The sequence below is a fragment of the Pseudophryne corroboree genome, chromosome 4, assembly GCF_028390025.1.
Source record: "Pseudophryne corroboree isolate aPseCor3 chromosome 4, aPseCor3.hap2, whole genome shotgun sequence".
Classification (NCBI taxonomy): Eukaryota; Metazoa; Chordata; class Amphibia; order Anura; family Myobatrachidae; genus Pseudophryne; species Pseudophryne corroboree.
In genome coordinates, this window is record NC_086447.1 from 593,488,981 (window position 1) to 593,503,691 (window position 14,711).

Below are 14,711 nucleotides of genomic sequence, written 5' to 3' on the forward strand. Positions count from 1 at the left end.
TATGTGTCGTTCGTTATTTCAGGTGTGCTTTAGTGCCTGTGAATTTATTACCTTGCAGTGACTGAATATACTGTATATCAGTGTGCTGTGTGTATTTTGAGTAGGGTTTTTTTGTATACTTTTCACCTTTTGTAGGGAAACTCTGAAAATTGCCTGTCTACAACCTATATATTCGGCGTGTTCTTTTTTTTTTTTCCCCCAAATTTAATTTCATTTTGTGTCAATCCACAAAATCACACTGCCAAATCATAACAAGCAAATGTTTGGTCATTCAGTTACAGAAGTAAGTAGTAACAGTGCAATCTAACATCCATGAAACAAACTTACACAAGTAGATGTCAGTATTTTCTCTTGGGTTTAGAAACTTTGCTGTAATATTACAGTTTATAAACTAATGTCAACACTGGTAGTAAGAACCGGTTAACCCTTAGGGCGCACTTATTCTCCCAACAGCTTGTCTGACGTGGGATTTAGGACGTACAGGAAATATATATTAGCCCCATGAGTGTCATGTAAAAATAGTGTCATGCACGTCTGCCACAGCAGTAACTGAAAATGTAAAACCTAAGTGTTCACTTGTCACAATAGATGAAACACTTTTTGCTTACAATGTTGTAGATACTCTGTTAAAAAGAGATTGGTAATAGGAAGAAATAAAATAGGCATACTAATATTATAGGCTTATTCATTACCCATGACGTAAGCAAATAAGCTTCTATAGAGCATAGACTAACTTCTTAGGTATTGTAAACACTCAATAGCCTAAGCTAGCATTCGTGTTGACTGTGTGTAGTCGGTCAGATAAAACCCTAAGAAACAGGGATATAACTACAGCTGTGCAAGCCAGTAGCTATAACAGAGCCACACACAGCATTCTAAGGATGCTGTGCTATACTTACTGGAGTCGGTGACTCCACCCCCTAGGTGAGATGTAATGTGTGTAGGGGGCAGGGCTGGCACAGGATGCAGTGCCGCCTTGTTACAGCACTGCTAAGAATGTCCGTGCGAATATCAATATATCCGTTTTCCTGTATCTGTTATTTCATACATAGTCAAATTTATCTTAAAATTATACATAGCAGCAAATGCAAGTTACATTTCTGAATGCACATTAACTGTAATCAATTGCATCTATCTGAAGGGTATAGTTATAGTACAGATCTACTTCTTGATACTATTTTATTATCAAGAACCAACTTTCACATTTCTTTTATGTAAACTTTGGGTACCACACTTAAAGGGCGATATTCAATTCTTTTAACCCTTTTCACAACCATTCTGTTTCTGTTGATGGGAGTGGTATAATAATTTCAGCTCCCTGGGGTAGTGAGGGCACCAAACCCTTTATGCAGCTAAACCGGATTACTATGGGCGCAATATGCGTGATCACAGGGATCACTTTAGAAAGGAGATTGGGAGTGATATATCATTTGAATACCACTCAGAGTTTTATTTAATATTGTCAGCTTAGTACGGACGTTCTTATCAGTGCCGTAACAAGGTGGCACTGCATCCTGTGCACCCACTACATCTCATCTAGGGGGTGGGGTCACCGACTCCTGTAAGTATAGCACAGCGTCCTTAGGATGCTGTGGTTGGCTTGGTCATAGTGCTAGTGGCTTGTACTGCCTTAGTAAAGCCCTGTTTCTTACGGGCCCTACACACTGGCCGATTACACTGAAAGCTATGAACAATCTCGTTCATTAATGAACAAGATATCATTCATATCTTTCAGTGTGTATGCACGGCCCCACACTCATTCATCGTTGGTGCTGGCTCGTTTATGTCTGCAAGCCAATATGGACAATCTTGTCCATATTAGCATGCAGGGCTATGGGGCTGGGTGACTCACAATCCCCCCTCCCCCCCGGGGTCATCTGCATCGGCCGGCAATCGGCCAGTGTGTAGTGCCCTTTAGGGTTTTAGCTTTGACAGACTTAAGGGGGGTACACACTAACAGATCCGAGCTTAAAATCTAAACAATCTCGCTAGATTACTTAGATTTTATGCACGGATTAGTCCGTATGTATCCCCCAGAGCGATAGTGCTGCACGGCCCCGCGCGACGCTATCTCCAGTGCTAGATTGGCACAATCTAGTACATCGCTGAGCACCCCCGCCTCACTCAGCACACATCGTGCTCTGCTGAGCAGGGTGGAGAGATGTGTGCTGAGCTGCCTGTGACAGATCGCTCAGCACACATCTCTCCCACTCTGTACTGCCCTTCAGGCCCTTAGGTGTTTATAATACCTAATAAGTTAAATTTTTTATATCTATGCGCTATAAACTCATTTGTTTACATCATGGGTAATGGATAAGCCTATATTATTAGTAGGACTATTTTATTTCTTCCTATTACGAATCTCTTCAGTTACTGCTGTGGCAGACATGCATCACACTATTTTTACATGACACTCATGGGGCTAATATATATTTCCTGTACGTCATAAATCCCACGTCAGGCAAGCTGTTGGGAGAATAAGTGCGCCCTAAGGGTTAACCGGTTCTTACTACCAGTGTTGACATTAGTTTATAAACTGTAATATTACAGCAAGGTTTATAAACCAAAGAGAAAATACTGACGTCTACTTGTGTAAGTTTGTATCATGAATACATCTGTGCGTTTAACTACACTGGTATTTTTTAGTATTTTCTGTACAGCACAGCGTAATATGTAAGCATTGTATAACTAACCGTTAATAAATGTTTAGACTTGACTAGACAGATTAAGCATTGATGGGGTCGGTAATGGAGCCATATAGCACTTCAGAAGTTTAAAAAGAGCTATAAAAATAACTGGATGAGGAAACTAAAAGATAGATTTATACGCAAGATAGACATGGTTACACAAGAACTGCGTGAAAGAATTAAACGCAGATAGTCACCTTTATGCATCTATGCTACTGCATTGCCTCTATCGATATGCATGGTTTTATAGTGGTCATTACCAGTACACCTATGGACCATACCTATCCTTGTCATGAAATCAGAGGATCTCTGCATGCACACAACTCACCATAGCTCCAATTCCTTCTACATGCCCTAATTAAAGATGGCCATTTTTAAAGCCCAGTTTTCCCTTCCAGCCGCAAACTGAATGGATTATAAAACACACATAGATGCACTCAGTGTACACAGCACTAAAACACAGCTTCCATCTGCAGCAATCCCACCTGCACGGTTCTCTGCATCAGTCCCATAACTTTATATGAGAATACATTTTTCAGCATACGGATTCTGCTTAAGTAATTGTACAAGTTAATTCAGTTTTATTTACTGTATGCACGTTAGCGTACCAATATGCGTGCTAAATGTTTTGGTTTTCTCTTTTAACAATGGGATCAGAGAAAAGCTGTAGAATTCACCCCCCTCACAAATCTTCAAAATGTACTCTTAACCAGTGCGTTTGTTTTTTATTCAAGAAAAGTTTTGAGTACCTGGAAAAATGGATTTTGGACATAAATCATTTGGTCACCTACAGTTGACGGTTACCAAAGTGGGGATAAAGGAAAGTCTACAATCATACCTTATGTGATTTGGGGGCCTATCAAGACTGTTTTTTCATAAAATTATGCAGAAAGGACAGCTTCTATATAATTGTTTGTATATCACCGCTGCATAAGAACAGCCTAATGCAGATTTCACAGAAATCTCCTGCAAAAGGTGAACTACCGCAGCAGACCTCAGTCCCCATTATGATCAGTGGAAACTGATGTCTGACCCCTATGCAGTGTTGGACTGGGGCAAGAAAGGCCCACCGGGTGAAATACAGTGGTAGCAGCCCACGCTTCGATGTTTGGCTAACCATTAGTGAGTGCATAGACTGGGCCGCTAGAGAAAAAGAAAGAAAATACTGCTAGTACATACATATGATAATGCACCACACTAACAACAACGCACTGGAGTCCTATGCAGTACAATGTAACCAGAGGCGGTTCTAGACCTTATGGCACCCAGGGCGAAATCTTACTTTGGCGACACCCCCTCCCCCCCACACAATTTAAAATAGAGTTAGTGTACGAGTCAATAAATAGGGCGTAGTTTCAGGGGGAAGGGGCGTGGGCACAGAATTTACTAATTCACATTACACTGCACAGCAGTGTCAGTCGCACTACACAGTAGTACCCCTTATATACACATTATGCCATGTTAAAGCCCATTACACCACAGTAGGAGCGAGCCCCTTATACACATTACCCCTGGTAGAGCTTCTACAACATAGGGGAGAGGAAAAAAAAAAAAAAAAAACTATAGATATATGGGAGATGACAGGGTACTATAATGAGTGTGTTAGGGTGAGGACAGTGTGACAGGAGCGATTTAATGAGAGGAGCTGCGCTTAGCCGGTGTATAGGGTGCTGCTCTCAGACACAAGTAGGGTAAGAATGTATGAAAGGTGGGTGGTGGTGGTGGCATGCAGATGCGCAGTATAGGCAAGTACCCTGCTCACATCGGCTCTTTCCTGCTCCTCACACCGCTGTGGGCACCCGGCTCTGCAGTCTGCAGTGTGGCACCCCAAAACACCAGCATAAGCCAGAAAGCCCAGCGTGGCATACCAGTGAAAAAACTATAGTGTTAATAAATTAGTATTTAGGAAGCCGAAGCTATAGAGAAAGTGATACAAAATGAAATGCAATTAAAATAGAGAAATAGTGTTAAGAAATTAATAAGTGAAAAGTGTTAATAGAATGTAAAGGTATGCCACACTAAGGCCATCCAGCTCAGCCAGTCCAGAGGCACCACACCTCACACCTCCATTACCCCAATCTGGGTCTAAGATTAACCAGCAAGGAGCCACATGATAATGGCTCCTTACTACAATATCTCTATAGCTTCGGCTTCCTAAATACTAATTTATTAACACTATAGTTTTTTCACTGGTATGCCACGCTGGGCTTTCTGGCTTATGCTGGTGTTTTGGGGTGCCACACCATGCACCTAGATATAGCGCTAGGGACCCCAAATATACAGAGACGCCTTGATGCGGCTTTGGGGCTTATTCACACATTTGCGCAAATATGTGTAACGAAGATCTCTGAATTCTGTTATCATGTGGAATTTATATCTGGTTACGGTTATGATTCAGGGTGCTGGGGGAAACAAATGGCTTTTTTTCTTGCTTAGAAATACCCCTCCCTTTCGAGCACCTGAATTATATCACTAAGCTAATTGAGCATCTACCAATATATGTGTGCCCCTATATACCAAACTATGAAAAAGTAAAGTTCAGTCACGTTGCTTTACACCAGCCTCAGGTAGTGTATTCCACTTTATACCTTTTGAGGCATTCTCACAGGAGGGGAGTCTCTCGCGCCGCATCAGTCTGGCTCTGGAAACTGAAAGCAGGGCAGTCGAGAGCCTAGCTGGGCCCTAGTACTTTTCAGGGGGTGTGGCCTAGTCACGAGGTATGGCCATGCATCCTTAGGGGGAAAAAAACCCAGAATTTTTTTTTTTTTCTTTTTAACTGCCACCATGGCCACATACTAGGCCAGCACACAGCAGCATGTTCTGGGCTGAGGAGAAAAGCTGCAGCTGCAAGCAAGGGGGAGAAAGCCTGGGGCCCTCAGTGGGCCCCTCTATTTGACCTGGGCCCAGGAAATTTGTACACCCCCCCCCCCCCCCCTCCTCTCTCGGCATCACTTTCTGACACTGTGTGCATGTGCAGTGTCAGATTCTCTGGGCAATATTTGCAAGGACAGTGGTAATTGTTACCATTGTCCCTGCTGTTACATTTAGTATATGGCTGGGATAATTATTTAAAAAATTGGGGAGGTAAATATTTTACAGGTTGAATAGGTGTGCATTAATTTAAAAAGTAGAGAGAATAGGATGGGCGGTGGTGAAACAGGAGTGGGGATTATTAGATCTAAACTAAAAAGGTCTATAGTCGATAGGTAGACCACTAATGGTCGACATGCATTAGGTTGCCGGGGTCAAAAGGTCAACATGGAATTGGTCAACACAGAAAAGGTAGTGTGTGTGTGTGTGTGTGTGTGTGTGTGTGTGTGTGTGTGTGTGTGTGTGTGTGTGTGTGTGTGTGTGTGTGTGTGTGTAGAGATCTATAGACAGGATGCATCAGAAGTGCCGGCCACAACATGTTAGGTGGTATGGTGCAGAATAAAACAAAAAACTTTATTCAAAGAATGAAACAAAAACACACACACACACACACACACACACACACACACACACACACACACACACACACACACACACAAAATAGATAAATTAACATCCCTGTTCTGGTAACATATCTGGTGATGGTCTTACCAGAGCTGGGAGTACCACCGTTATGGTTGAAAGTGAAAGTGAGTTATTCCCTAGGGAGTCACTTTAAGGATGGTTTGCCACTCATTGGCCAGTGCTTTGTGCATGACCCCAAGGTTAAAATGGGCCAGCAGGCCCTGTGTGTAGGATTAGGTTGAACACGAGCGTGCACATGACATGCCAACAACTACATATGGTTTGTAAGTGAAACATAACAGGAGGTCTGTTTTCATTCTGTATAGAATGGCTACAAGTTAACCTAAAAAAATAAAATACAGAAGTATCAAAATAGCAGATGTATTTATGTATTAAATTTATTAAAGACCCCTGGAATTTACTATAGCAATTTGTTTATTTACTATAAAAGCAAAAATACATTTTGGGAAACAATAAAACGTAACCATACTTCCATGGCAAGGTTAGTCCCAGGTTTTCGGTCCTAGAATTGTAAAAACTGTGGATTTCTCATATGCTAGAAACAAAGCATTAACAGTTTCTCACCTTCTTGCCTGGTGTTCATGATGCACAACCAGGATGGAACCAACACTGTGGCCCCCAATGCATATTGTTCCCTTACAGATGGTTTAATACCATCAAGGTTATCCATCAATGGTACCATTAATGGCTAATCCGCTGATGTTCATCCCTAGTTAAATCTCCTTCCTTTCTCATAATAGGCCTTTGATCATTTTTAGCCCCAGGCCCATGTGACAGGGAGCTGGCAGTAGCTCTGCCCCTGCCCCAATAACCTGTATCTTATAGAAGATGGTCTGCCCCTTACACTCAGACTCAGGCTTATCCCTTATACAGCTGCTTTATGGCATGCATTGTTCTGTATAGCTGCTAGAGACACTGCAGTCAGTTGCTGAGCATTGCCATCTGTATACACACTGTAATCTGTACAGGGTCTAACAGGTATACGCTTCTTCCATGGCATGCAGTCCCAGCTACCTCTGACGCCACCTAAGTATTTTTTGTTCTATTTATTATTTTTAATGGTTTCTGTTTAATGTCATATGTGCCGAGTGATAATGCAATGGAGTTCCAACATCATAATAAGAAGGCAGAACATTGATGTTTAAAAAATGTACAACTTGACGGGATGCAGTTATGTTACTGGCACTCGGGATGCCGGCGGTCAGCATGCAGATGCCGGAATCCACGACACCCATAGAGTGGTAATAGAACCAGTGGCAAGCACTGCAAGGCACCGTGAATGCAAGGGGCTATGTTGCACTCTTCCCGCACCCATTATTCCCCCCCCCCCCCCCGGGATCCTGGCAGCCAGAATACCGTACCCAACCCCAAATTGAATGCTTCCCTGGATTTATATAGTTGCCAAAAGAATAAAATGAGAAAAAGGCAGAGTAGATGTGCCAAGTAGTTCTTATCTACAGTACTGTCAAATTCTATGTTTCTGTGTAGTTATGCAGCCGATACAGGTGGAAGTCAGACCAGGACTGCACTATACCCTGGTTGACGAGAATCCCAGTTGCGGCCCTGGCATCAGGTCACCAAAGACCAGTTTGGTGGGCTACGGCTTCCACGGGTAGGATTTTAGTCTCCAATACGGATATACTGGGCTCAAACCAATTAGCTGCGAGTTCAGTAGTGGCTTGAGTAAGTGCGACTTTGGATTCAGTATGATATTACGGCGGTCTGGAGTGCCAGAATACTGGCAGCGAGCAAAGCGGGTCTGCTCGCCACGCTTCAACCACGGGACCCCGGTGGCGACCGAAGGGTTATATTCCCCCTCGAGTGGTGGCGTGGACAATCATCCGAGTGGGGATTCAGACTGCCGGTATTTCACGAGGTGTCAGGATTCCTGCATCGGTATCATGACCGCCAGGATCCCGGCAGCTGGCAACGTGATTGCCTCCCGCGACTATATGTTGCACTTATAGTACTTCAGGATTGGATTTTTTTCCCCACAGATTTATAGTGCTGCGTACAAAAGTCTACAAGTCTGAGTAGAGATCAGGCTGCACGTAGTAGTGCCGTTGTGACGGAAATTTGCTCCTCCAAACCCATAAGACAGACCTAAAAATACCCTGATAAAAGGGTACATCAGGTCCAATACTTCTCACTCATCTGAGGAAAGGATGAAATAAGAGGAAACATGAGATCCTATAGCCAGAACACCTGATGAATCAGTCAGGTTTGTCTCTATGCGTATTATTGTAAGTACTTTTGAGGAAAATGAGGAAATAACACATACAGTAAGTATGATAACCCGCTTAAAGGAATAATACAGATGGTGTGGAGTGGATGCAAGTTACCTCTCTAATACCCCTTTCACATCGCACAAATAACCCGGTATTGACACGGCATATTGCCGTGTCGAAACGGGTCAGTGTGCGATGTCAAAGGTCCTTTTCAGAATTAGCGGGTTGCCTGACACGGTAATTCAACCCGGTAAAAAAGAAGGGTTATTACCGGGTTGATTAACGGGTCAGGCGCAGTGTGAATGGGAGCCGCTCCGATGCGACACGGCTCCCACTCACAGTATAGGCAGAGGCGGCGCAGGAGATGAGCTCATCTCCCAGCGCCGCCTCCACCCCCGCCCCTGCTGCTATGGCAACCGACCCGGTATATTGCCGGGTCGGAAAGCCAGCAACGGAGCGCAAATGCCGGATCCCACCCGGTAAGTACACGTTTCTCTTACCGGGTGGGATCCAGCATTTGCGATCTGAAAGCAGCATAACAGATCAACTTTTTTTTTTTATGTTTGGTGGCAACCTCCAATTCAGACCATGTCCCAGCATGCACAGGAATGGAATATTTAGTATTAACTGACCCCAGCTGATAATAGGAATGGGGCCATCAAGATTGATGTAATAAATGAAATAATTTTACATATATATTAAGTTCACAATAAAGTAAATGCAGTCTCACAGTTATTGGTAACTTTATCATTAATGAATGAACGATCACTATAAAACTAAGCTTTGTATTTGCAGTCCTTAGCAATGCAAATGTAGCAGGAGGTGCATACCACCTGTTCCCTGCATCCGCAATGTGATTGCATCTGAGATGAACATGTCCACCTGCGACGGCAGACTGAGTAAGCTTCAGCTTCAGCTTACTCAGTCTTGCAGTCGCAGTGCAGCTTGCGGGACCAAATCAGCCAGAGGTGTTCACATTTTTTTAGTACAGTGATTGCAGGACCCGTTCGTGATCCTTAATTAATCAGGCCCTAAGAATGTTTAATTCTATATACATAGAATACACAAAAACTGGATATTCACCTAAACCCAACATGATATGCATTCAACTACCACTCTTCAAACTAGCACTCTTTAAATGTCCCTGTAAGTCAGGCTTTCCCAACCACGGCCCTCAAGGCACACCAACAGTGCAGGTTTTAGTGATATCCAGGCTGCAGCACACATGGTTAAATCAAAATAACTGAGGTACTAATTAAGTCACCTGTGCTGAAGCCTGGATATCACTAAAACATGCACTGTTAGTGTGCCTTGAGGGCCGTGGTTGGGAATGTCTGCTGTAAGCAATGGAGTTTTTTTTAGCTCAAATGCCTATGGGGGTTATTCTGACCCGTTCGCTCGCTGCTTTTTATTGCAGCCGAGTGAACGGGTACCCACTGCGCATGCGCCGGCGCCATAGTGTGCCAGCGCATGGCAGACGGACGAAAGCCGTAGCTGAGCTACAATTGCCTCTTCCTGGGTGTGGTCCGGCCAACGCAGGCATGGCTGGACAGTGCGGGGAGCGGCCCGCAGCGGCTGCGTGACGTTGTGCGGGCCGGGGAGAGACAAGTAGCTCCCGGCCAGCACGCTAAAGCTGCGCTGGTCGGGAGCTACTCTTGAAGTGCAAAGACATCGCCACTGTGTGATGCCTTTGCACTTCTGACTTCTGCAGGGGGGGGGGGGGGGGGGGGCGTGGCACTGACATGCGGGGCGGACTAGCCCTGTGCTGTCCCCCCGCATTTCAGTGTGAATGATCGTAGCGGTGCTAAATTTAGCAAAGCTACCTTTCATCTCGGAGTGAGGGACAATGTCCAGAACACTATGAAATTTGATGAAGACTCTGCAAATTATGTGAATGCTGGTAATGCGGGTCACATCTAAACTTTTGTGCAAATGTTGGGGCGTTTAACCACTAAACAGGCATTGCCAGATTACATGCGAGCGTGTTGCGCCACTGTGTCCCCCAGTTTCTGACGAGGAGATCCACAGATGTGCATAATATATTTAAATATTTTAAAAAACAAAAACACTTTTTAAACTATATTCACTGTTACGAATGGTTTTGAAGGGAAAAATAGTTAAGTGGTTGAAGTGTATACACAACTAGTAGTCAGATAGCAACAGAAGGTGTGTGGTATGGAAGGCAGATAGTAACTAGGTCGACAGTAACTAGGTCGACAGGGTCTAGGTCGACAGGTCATAAGGTCGACATGAGTTTTTTTAAATGGGGGTTTTGTGTCGTTTTCTTCGTAGAGTGACCGGGAACCCCAAATAGTGTACCGCTTCACTCGCCATGCTTCGGGCAAGGTGCATCGCTGCGCTCGGCACAGATTACCATTCCCAATTGTAGTCCATGTGGATCGTTAAGTATGAAAAGGTTCAAATAGTAAAAAACATTGTGAAAAGCTCGTGTCAACCTTTTGACCTAGAACATGTCGACCTAGAAACCCTGTCGACCTAGAGACCGGATCCCCAACGGGATGCTCCTGGTTTTTGTTTTGTTTTTTAATCCCCATCCAGACGTGTGCAGTTGGCCTGTCGCACACCGTATATACCTGTCAAACCAGTGCACGACAAGTGACGTACTTCATGGGCTACGCGCTGCCCACAACAAATGTAGGAGGTGGTCATAATAATGTAATAATATATGACCTAATCCAAATTTTTACGTCGGCAGCGCGTAGCCCATGAAGTACGTCACATGTCGTGCACTGGCTTGGTGGGTATATAAAGGTGTGCGAGATAGAGATAGATAGATGTGTGTGTGTGTGTGTGTGTGTGTGTGTGTGTGTGTGTGTGTGTGTGTGTGTGTGTGTGTGTGTGTGTGTATATATATATATATATATATATATATATATATATATATACACACACATACACACACACACACACACACACACACACACACACACACACACACACACAGTAATTACGAGAAAGATAGGGAAGTCATAGAAAGTGTATGCCATTAGCATCCAGGTAAACTGTTTACGCATGTGATAAATGAAGGAATCTGACAGTGGTGTTCTGTTCTGTGGCATCCAGTGGCGGCTCCAGAGGAGGGGCTGCAGCGCAGTCCAAGGGGGGAGATTGAAATGTTTGAAAAGTCAGTTGGGAGTCTTTCCCCCCCCCCTATCTAATAGACAGGAAAAAAAAAAAAAGAAAGACACCCAACCGACTTTACAAACATTTGAATCTCCCCCAAATGTCAATAGTGGAGCCACACCTAAGGCCACCAACTGTCATCCCAAAGTGAGGGGCAAATTTATTAGACCTGGAGAAGTAATAAAGTGGATGGTGATAACGCACCAGCCAGTCTGCTCCTGTTATTTCTCAAACCCAGCCTTTAACATTACAGTTAGGAGCCGATTGGCTGGTGCGTGATCACCTTCCACTTTATCACTTCTCCAGGCTTAATATATCTGCCCCCGACTCACTGGCAGTTGGTGTGGCTCCCTAATTTGAACTTTAGACTGCGCTGCAGTCCCACCTCTATGTTGGTTAAAACTTTCCATAGCATGGAGCGATGCATTCAAGCTGGCCTTGATGCTAATGTTAAACACTTTCAACACTTGCAAGGACTTCACGTTTCTCATAAACCACAGTATGTCACTGTCAAAATTAATGAAACTATGTCAATTGCTTTAAAAGTTATAAGAAAAACTTTGGGGTATATAGCGAGTGTGTAATATATGGGTCATTCCACATCAAATCACCTAAAAAATAATGAAAAGTCCAACAATCATCTCAGATTTTTTCAATTTTCTTTTTCAGATGAGGATATCAAAACAACTATTTCTGCCAAATATCTAGACTGTCTGACAGTTCGTTTATTAAATATTGATTTTTCAATTTATTACATTTACTAATCGCGGCTTCTTTATTCAGTTTATTTGAAGTACGATGGGTGTTTATTAGGAAATTGCCGCAAAATTTGCACCCCTAAGGTAACTCTTCCTCCTGAATCCAAACCACTTTATCTGCTTTAAGTTTTGAGTTACGGTAAACACACATTTTTCAAAAAGACTTAAAAATGCTAGCTTCAATCAACATTAAATATCCCAATTTTTTTATTTATTTTTTATGTGCTTAACGAAAAGGTATACATTACTACCACACAAAAAAAAAATTAGCATGGTACTGTTTCATAGCGGAGAAAAAAAAATTCATGAAGTTGACGTTCCATTACTGTTGTACCGCATACATAATTAACACAAGAAATTATGACATTTTGAAAATTTAACATAACTTGTTTCTAACTTATTTTAGGTCACAGAATCAAGAAAACTTAAAGAAACTAGTGATGTGCACCGGAAATTTTTAGGGTTTTGTGTTTTGGATTCGGTTCCGGGGCCCTGTTTTGGATTCGGACGCATTTTGGCAAAACCTCCCTGAAAATTTTTTGTCGGATTCGGGTGTGTTTTGGATTCGGGTGTTTTTTTTACAAAAAACCTCAAAAACAGCTTAAATCATAGAATTTGGGGGTCATTTTGATCCCATAGTATTATTAACCTCAATAACCATAATTTCCAGTCTATTCTGAACACCTCACAATATTATTTTTAGTCCTAAAATTTGCACCGAGGTCGCTGGATGACTAAGCTAAGCGACCCAAGTGGCCGACAAACACCTGGCCCATCTAGGAGTGGCACTGCAGTTTTCTAGCGAGAGGATGAGTGCTTCCATCCTCATGTGAATCTGAACAACTAGCCATGAACATAGGCCAGGGCCTCAGCCGTTCCTTGCCACTCCGTGTCGTAAATGGCATATTGGCAAGTTTACGCTTATCCTCAGATGCTTTTAATTTTGATTTTTGGGTCATTTTACTGAACTTTTGTAGTATACTTGACGACACAGAGGTAGGTAGAGCAGTGGCCTACTGTACCGTACTGCTATATATTATATACTGTGGTCAGCAAAATTTTGCACTGTCCTCCTACTATATATACACTGCGCACAACTAAAATGCACCACAGGTATGGATGGATAGTATACTTGACGACACAGAGGTAGGTAGAGCAGTGGCCTACTGTACCGTACTGCTATATAATACTGGTGGTCACTGGTCAGCAAAATTCTGCACTGTCCTCCTACTATATACTACAGTGCAGCACAGATATGGAGCGTTTTTCAGGCAGAGAACGTAGATATTTTCAGCACACCGAGCACAGATATTTGCAAGCACACTGAGCACAGATATTTGCAGCACACTGAACACAGAAACTGAGAGAACGCTGCACGTCCTCTCCCCATCATCTCCAATGCACGAGTGAAAATGGCGGCGACGCGCAGCTCCTTATATAGAATACGAATCTCGCGAGAATCCGACAGCGGGATGATGACGTTCGTGCGCGCTCGGGTTAACTGAGCAAGGCGGGAGGATCAGAGTCTGCCTCGGAACCGTGTAAAATGGGTGAAGTTCGGGGGGGTTCGGATTCCGAGGAACCGAACCCGCTCTTCACTAAAAGAAACCTAGGAGTAGCCTTTTCTGTTTGAATCCTTTTTCCTCATGGAACTTTTACAGAAACAGACTTTCTTTCCAGGGCACATCCGAGAATGTTCCTCATCTTCGTAAAACTGCTGTACCTGATGAACAATTTGTACAGGAAGGGCTTTCCCTCTATATTTTTCAGGTTCTCCCAGAATGCCATGGGTTTCTTTACGTTTTCTTGTTTTACCATGTATTCTGTGACCTTAAATAAGTTAGAAACTCAAGTTATGTTTAAGTTTCAAAATGTCATAATTTCTTGTGTTAATTATGTATGCGGTACAACAGTAATTGAACGTCAACTTCATGATTTTTTTTTTCTCCACTATGAAATAGAGTACCATGCTGATTTTTTTTGTGTGGTAGTAATGTATACCTTTTGTTAAGCACAAAAAAATAAAAATTGGGATATCTAATGTTGATTGAACCTAGCATTTTGAAGTCTTTTCGAAAAATGTGCGTTTTGCTGTAACTCGAAACGCAAGGCAGTTAAAGTGATTTGGTTTGGATTCAGGAGGAAGAGAGTTACCTTAGGGGTGCAAATTTTGCAGCGATTTCTTAATAAACACCCATCGTACTTCAAATAAAACTGGATAAAGAAGCCGTGATTAGGAAATAATAAATAAAATTGAAAAATCAATATATAATAAACGAATTGTCAGTCAAGATATTTGGCAGAAATAGTTTTTTTTACATTGTCTCAACTAAAAAATATTCCGAAAAATCTGAGATGGGTGGTGGACAAGCCTGGTT

General features: G+C 42.9%; 1 protein-coding gene across 2 annotated transcripts in view; it reads right to left on the minus strand.

Annotated features, from left to right (window-relative positions):
- The window catches only part of PDE10A (phosphodiesterase 10A), a 490,921-nt gene that overhangs the window by 462,162 nt on the left and 14,048 nt on the right, over positions 1-14,711 (minus strand). The gene's annotated exons all lie outside the window — the stretch shown is intronic.